This window comes from Xiphophorus couchianus, chromosome 5 (genome assembly GCF_001444195.1).
Source record: "Xiphophorus couchianus chromosome 5, X_couchianus-1.0, whole genome shotgun sequence".
Lineage (NCBI taxonomy): Eukaryota > Metazoa > Chordata > Actinopteri > Cyprinodontiformes > Poeciliidae > Xiphophorus > Xiphophorus couchianus.
Genome location: NC_040232.1, coordinates 1,500,334 through 1,508,316, shown reverse-complemented (window position 1 = coordinate 1,508,316; position 7,983 = coordinate 1,500,334).

Sequence of the window (7,983 nt, the reverse complement as noted above, 5' to 3'; positions counted from 1 at the left end):
GAGGGGACAAAAATGTTTTCTGGGCTATCGATGTTCTGGACAAAAAAATAATAATTACCAAAACGGGAGACATTTTTAAAAATTGTTTCCCTAGAAAGCATTCTGTGGGACATGTATTTTTTATTTTTTACATTCTCTTACAAAAGCTTTACATTCCCATGCAAAACTTTTGCTTCTCCTCACAATCATATTTTTTACTAGTCAGTTCATGTTGCACCTTGAAAACTGAAAGTCTTCCTGCCAGATACGGATTTTGTAAGGCTTTTACAGATTAATATCTTATTTTTGAGTTTTATATAAAATATTCCACAAATAAAATACTGCTGGAAAACCAGGTAAAACATGGGCTTTCCATGCCTGCTCTAAGACAAAAACATGACAGAAACTATCTATAAGGAGGATTAGGGTTTTCATGTGAAGTTTGTTTAAGGTTTTAAACAAACATGAAGGTGCAGTTGGATCAATTTTCTGCCAATTTTGTGCAACAAATAGTTAAGAATGTATACAAAGATTTTCACTGAGCATCTTCGGTATATGTGCAATTTTAAATGTACATTTGTTATCACTGTGACTGCATGCAACACATGTCAAACTCAAGGCCCGCAGGCCAAATCTGGCCCACCATAGCTATTTCTGTGGCCCTCTAGACTTCAGGCAGCCCAGTCTTCGGTAGGACTTGGTATGTGCTTAATTACTATTTTATCTGTCAAATAAAATCAGTTTCATGTGTATAGAGTCAAGATACTTCAGTGTTAAATAGTTAATTTTTAGAACTACTCATCGAATGCAGACAAAGTTATAGTATTTTAGTTATTAGTTACTTGTATTTATACATTCTGCCTCAACCGGCCCTTTGATGGTATTTATGATCTTGATGTGGCTCGAAATGGAAATGAGTTTGATGCCCCAGGTTTACAAAATAGAGCAGGGTGTGTGGAAATTTACTATGAGCGAAATAAAAATCTATTGCAAAGGAATGAAATCCGTTTTGAGAAAATGCAAAAGAAAAAGTTTGTCCTCTTGGTTTCTTTGTAGAAGAATGAGCAGCAGCCTTAGCGCTCCAGGTGAGAGTTGGTCTCCAGGTGAGAGTTGGTCTCCAGGTGAGAGTTGGTCTCCAGGTGAGAGTTGGTCTCCAGGTGAGAGTTGGTCTCCAGGTGAGAGTTGGTCTCCAGGTGAGAGTTGGTCTCTGTTCCACTTGTGTAGTTAACCCTTTAATAAAGAGGATCCGTCTGAAAGTATGAGTGTATGGGGTAGGAGTTCATAAGTTTCTTACTTCTTCCTGCTCCTTTTCGAGCATGTTAAGATTATTGTCGTACAAAAATATCTGTCTTTTGGATTCCTTGTTCATCTGTGTTATTTTATACTGCTATCATGTTTGAAATAAATAAATCAAATCAAAATTGAATGAAATCAAATGTTAAATGATGCCAGATATTGAAAGTTCTGAGCTAAAGGACTTGGGACATTTTCTTCCTACTGTCTAGTAAAAAAGTGAGAAATGGCAGGCGGAGTTTTGGAGCCATCGCTGTAAAAGGAATTAGCTCTGACAGGTTGATCTGCGTTTCCCCATCAGATAAGGTTCCCCTGTGTTAGACTGGGGAACCGTGTCTGATGGGGAATACTGAGCATTAAAATGCATTCCCCCGGTCTGGTTCTACAGCACTGTAAGGTTGGGCCGCATGGAGTGTAATCTAATACCCATATCTATTTATGTCGTTATCTATGTCTATTTATCTATACAAATAGAGAGTATACCGACCAGCGGCATCTCTGTCTGGTTTAGATCAGGCAACACCTCTGACCGGCAGCGTGGTGAGGACAGCAGAGAGACTCACCGGGACTGAGCTCCCAGTCCTGCGTGTCCAGGACTCGGGCGATAACACACCCTCAGCAGGTCAGGTCTTCCTGCTGCCGCTGGGAAAAGGTTCAGCAGCTTCAAATGCAGAACAACCAGATTCAGCAACAGCTTCATCCCTCAGGCCATAGGGATGATAAACTCACATTAGTTCAATCTTTTATTATATACATTTATATTAATCCTTTTATTATTACTTATTTATTTATTTATTATTGGAGCCTTGCAACAAAATTTCTTTCAATTTGTACATTTTTAAATGTACAGTTGAATGACAATAAATCTCTCTCTCTCTTTCCCTATTTATGTATATATATCTATATATACATAAATATACATATATATGTATATTTATGTATATAATATATATACACATATATACGTGTGTGTGTGTGTGTGTGTGTATAAATATGTGTGTGTCTGATGAGAGCACAGTTGCAAAAACATGAAAAAAGCTTGACAACTACGTGGAAACCCGTTCTTTGAGCTTCCACGGTATCCGTGTAGCTAAATGTAGCGAAACAAGCCGAGCGAAATGATCCAAAATGCCAACATGCAGTGACTGGCTGCTGCCAGGAAGACACAGAAAGATGCAATTTTATATTTTGTAGATTTGTTCTAAGAAGTACAGTGCTGCTTGAAAGTTTGTGAACTAGTTGAGTAGTTTAGATTTTTCTTATTTTTAACCATGATTTTCTCATTACCAGTTTTTGTATATGAAATGTCAGGTTTATGTTCATCGATTCCATTTGCTTGTTTTGAGGGAAATGTATGAATTGCAAGCAGACTAAATGAAACATGGAATCAGAGCATCTGCAAAAGTAAATGAACCACAGCTGCACTGGTAAAGACAATCCGGTAAAAGACTCGGGTGAAACACATGTGAGTGCTCAAGCAATCAACTAAGCAGACCAATCAAATGAGACATCTTTGGGAAAAGTTTTGAGGTGCACTGGTTAAATGGGAGAGGAAACCAACCAAACCACTGTTGTGTCAAGGCATAAAGACCAGATCAACAATGCCGAGAGGAAAGGTGACATCTGAGCAGTGGCGGCTGGCCAGTAGGGGGCGCTTGGGCGCCGCCCCCTTTAAATTGTTTAGATAATAAATGATTTCTATTCTGAACTGCAAAATACTTAGAAATGTATTTATTCATACTGTGTGTCCAATAGACATGTTAGAATTTATTAAAATAGTAAATACATAATTCTAATTGCTCACATTGTGCACACTTCCCATGTGCAGGGCGCCGTCCTAATGAGTGTGTATGTAGGCGCATCAACTTTTGGCAAGCAGGTGATCTGAGGCTGACTTTTAATTGGTTGTTTAAGGTTTTCCACAGGGCGCAGCGCTCTGCGTCCCGGACACACCCATTTTGTTGTGTCATTACTGGTAAAGTGTCAGTACTGGCTCATTTTTTTTAAAACATTGTGTGATTGGACAATCCCCGATTCGACTCATTAGCGCAGCTGCAGTTCGTTAGGTCGATTCACGGTTACGTTTGCATTAAGCAATGCATTTTACTGCTTTCCGTGTTTGCTATTTCAAAGTTCTGGCACGGAGGAAATGTGGACAACAACTGGGGTAAGAGACTTAAAACATCTTTCAGAAAAATGCAAACGGCACGAAAACAGCCGCAGCCACCTAGACAATGCAATGAAGCTAAGTTTTTGGGGGAAACTTAGCATAGCTGAAAGGTGCTTTTCAACTCTGAAAAGAATCAAGACTTTTCTGAGAAACTCAATGACTCAGGACAGGCTGGATGCATTGGCCATGTTGTCAATGGAGAAAAGACTAGTCACAGAGATGACTGACTTTAACAAGAATGTAATTGAGAAATTTGCAGGGCAGAAGGAAAGGAGGGCAAAATTCATGTTCAAATAGTGCTATTTTTTAAGATTTGTTTTGTTTGTTTTTCATTTGTTTGTTTGTGTGCGCCCCCCTCAGTTTTTTTAGCACCAGCCGCTACTGCATCTGAGGACATCAGAAAGAAGGTGGTGACAGGCCATCAGTCTGGGGAAAGCTATAAGACCATCTCCAAAAGATTCCAGCTTCATCCATCCACTGTGAGACAAATCATTTACAAGTGGAGGGCACTAGGCATCACCGCAACTCTGCCCAGAAATGGACGGCCGTCAAAACTTGCACAAAGAAGCACCAGAAAAATAATAATGCAGGTAAAGGCCAACCCACGCATCACCTCCAGAGAGTTGCAGACCTCTCTGTCAGCATCTGGGATAAATGTGCATGCGTCTACAATCAGGCGAAATATCAATAGACATGGCATTAATGGGAGAGTTGCTAGAAGGAAGCCTCTGCTTTCAAAAAAGAACAAAGCCGCCCATTTAAACTTTGCCAGAGAGCACTTGGACAAACCAGAGGCTTTCTGGAAGACCATTCTCTGGACGGATGAGTCCAAAATTGAATTATTTGGCCACAATCACAGGCGCCATGTTTGGAGAAAAGTAAACACTGCATTTAAAGAAAAGAACGTCCTCCCAACAGTGAAGCATGGTGGTGGATATGTGAAAGTCTGGGCCTGCTTTTCTGCCTCCGGACCTGGACGACTCCATATAATCCAGGGAACCATCAATTCCTGGGACAAATTCTTGACCAGAATCTCCTGCCATCAGTCAGGGAGTTGATGCTGGGACGGAAATGGATTATGCAACAAGACAACGACCCAAAGCATTAAAGCAAAAGTACCAAAGATTGGCTTAAGAGAAAGGAGATTCACACTCTGGATTGGCCCAGTCAAAGTCCGGATCTCAATCCCATAGAAATGCTGTGCCAAGATCTGAAACGGGCAGTACATGCCAGATGTCCCTCCAACCTCACTCAACTGGCAGAGTTCTGCAAGGAGGAGTGGACAAAAATCCCATAAAGCAGATGTGAGACACTCGTTTGTGGTTATAGAAGACGTTTAGTTGAAGTAATGGCTGCAAAAGGAGGAGCCACAAGGTACTAACTGAAAGAGTTCACATACTTTTGCACTTGGCAGATTTTCATTTTTTTGACAGATAAAATACTTTTGTTGAATAAATAATGAAAACATGTATCCTTTTTTCTTTGTTTCCCTTATTTGGAAGGTTTGCTTTACAATTTGAGATTTGGATGTTCATGTCACATGATTATTATAATTTTTCTTTAGAAAATAATGACCATGTTCGGGTGGTTCACAAACTTTCAAGCAGCACTGTATGTCTAGATAAGAGCGCTGAACAAGCGCGGACGTATTTTCCCGCCTTGGCGGTGCGGAGCGGCGAGGAGACGCAGGGAGAACCGTATCTGATGGGGAAACGTGAATCGACGTAACACCTGGATGGGAATCTGCGCTCTGTTGCTGTTAGAAGCCGAGTTAATAAGCTATTTCCGAAGTTGCACGAGTACGGCCGAACATTTCTCCGTCAATTGGAACAAGCGAGCCTTCTGATTGGTCCGCTTATTGGAACGTTGGAACAACTTTTCTGTTCCATTTGTGCCAATGTTCCAATTGGGGAGCCAATCAGAAGCCTCGCTTGTTCCAATTCGTTCGGCCGCAGTCGGGTATCATCGACTTTTTCACCTGTCATCGAAAGAGCGAGCGCCTACGGATCGGTAAGAGCTAAATTTTCGGACTCTGTGATTTTCCGTCTGATATACATTTCGAATATCAATATCTTTAATGTATTATAGTGGATTTTAAACCGTAGCGACGGTTTCTAATGGGTAAAACGGCGAAACGGCGAGTTTCGTGGGCTAGCTAAAGTTGTCGGCTAGCCAGAATGCAGCAACTGGTTCCTGGATGGTGAGTCAACAGCAAAACTCTGGTCTTTTCATTTATTCCGCATTTAATAAGCCAAGCAGGGGCGGATCTACTGGGGTGGCCGTTTCCACCCCAACTGAGAGCTTTGCCACCCCTGTTGCCAAATTTACCAAATTTGAAAAATAAATGTAATAGCCAGAAGTAATCCATTTCTGGTTGCAGTCTATTGCTTGTTACTTGAAATGAAAACCAAAAATGGCTGCAAACTGCAGGGTTGTCCCTAAACACTATTGCCCAAGAAATGAAGACTTTATTTGTAATTTTTACTTATTTAATTGTTAATTTTTTATTCATTTTGAACATGATAGAAGTATAAAATCACACACGTGAACAAGGATTTTCTTCAGAATATCAGCACAAATTGCCTATTTTGAGTTTCCCAGAGTCAAAATCTTCTGGACTAAAAAATCTAAAGTGCTAATTATTAGCAGGAAAATGATGAGGAATTAGTTCTCAAACTTCTCAAAGGGTCTTCAAGCAACTGGAACTAGTATGACGAAGTCAAATATTTTGCTGATGACATCGTCCTTTACACTCTGACTCAGAGATTTCAAACCTCATCTGGTGACAGAACAAGGTGATGCTGAGTTCGCCTCTGAAAGCGGATTGGTGGACAGGCCGTGTGGGCGTGGCACAGCGGCGTCTCGCGATTCCTTGCCGTTTCTGTACGGTTTGGCTCTAACTCGCACAAGAATAACCAGAGGTGGGGACTCGAGTCACATGACTTGGACTCGAGTCAGACTCGAGTCGTTGTTAAAAAAAGAGGTAATTTAATGCTAGTTTTGGACAAAACGTTTGGCTCTTTTCCTCTTTTAATCTTCCGAGTCCTCGGCGAGCGGCGGCGTGCTGCTAAAACGAAACAACAAAGCGTGTTGACGTCACAGATCACAGAGTTTAATTTCATACAAAGCAATCGACAACAAAGCTGCAGAGGAACAGGGATATGCATTTTTCTCATAAAAATAAAGATAAAGACACACAAGGGGAAGACAAACAAACACGAAACAAAGACAAAAAAGGCAAAAAATAGCGGCCGCTCTCTCTCTCTCTCTCTCTCGGCGTGCTGACCTGGAATTTTAAACTAAAGAGGTGTTTCCCTATTTAATATATGCAGTCAAGGCGTTCCGTTCTTTGACCAATTAGAAACTCCGTAGGGACTCGAGAAACTTGGAAACTCCCCTCATTTATGGCAAAGGTGTCTGGTTTTTGTCTAAGTAAAAGGGCGGACCACTTCGTGCTCATCTCTGTCTGATACGAGGAGATCCCTGGCGCCAAAAGTCCTAAGATGAGATTTCGCAGACACCTCTGAAGTCTCTTCTGCCATTGGAATGCTAACTTCGTGTTAGCATGTGTACTCCGGGTTAAATTGGTGATTATTTACCATAAATCCGGTCCTTCAAATGCCTCCACAAATAATGTGCACCGTGTTAGCTCAGGAAGCCGGTGGATAGTGAGCGGGGCTCCGGAACAGAAAGCAGATTCTGGACCTGAACACAGGGAACAGAGTCTCTCTGTCCCATCATGATGATGAGCCGGGTCTAGTATCATCTAAGGATGGTTGGTGTATTTGAAGACATCTACGTTGGGAAATTATATTGACAATATATTGTTTTGGCAGGTCAGAGAAAAGAGGAAAAAACTGCTGTTATGGTTCTTTGTATTGTGCTGTGGAAATGTCAGCATTTTCCTCTTTTTTATTGAATATCAAGTTTAACAGAACTGGGCAATAAAGTGGTCCAATTTAAAAATGTTTTTATACTTTGTGTTCAGCTACACATGTTCTATCATTTGAGATAAATACATATTTTAAAACGAACAAATGGTCTATTATTGGAATTTTATGTATAATTGCAAATTATAAAAAAAATAAAAAATAAAAACGACTCGAAATGACTTGAAATTAAAGGTTCCTGACTTGAGACTTGACTCGACTTTTGCCTGTCTTTACTTGAGACTTGACTCGGACTTGAGGACAAAGACTTGAGACTTACTTGAGACTTGCAACTCAGTGACTTGGTCACACCTCTGAGAATAACAGACTGACACCAAACTGGATCTGAATGATGTTTGCCCTAGTGGACACATGTGGGAATGGCGTGAGCCTGTTGCCAATGGCGAAGGGGTGGCAGTACAAACCCACTGACCGCCATGGGGTGTTGTCCACATAACCTGCCAGACTCCTCGGTGGAAGAACCTACCTGGCTTGGCTAAAGGTTCTGGGAACTGAGCTTCTGGAGGAAAAGTGTTCAGGAAGTTAGTTGAACAGTGATTTGACAGTGCCGTTTAGTTCTTCTCAGATGTTTTTTGTTCTTCTGACGAAAAA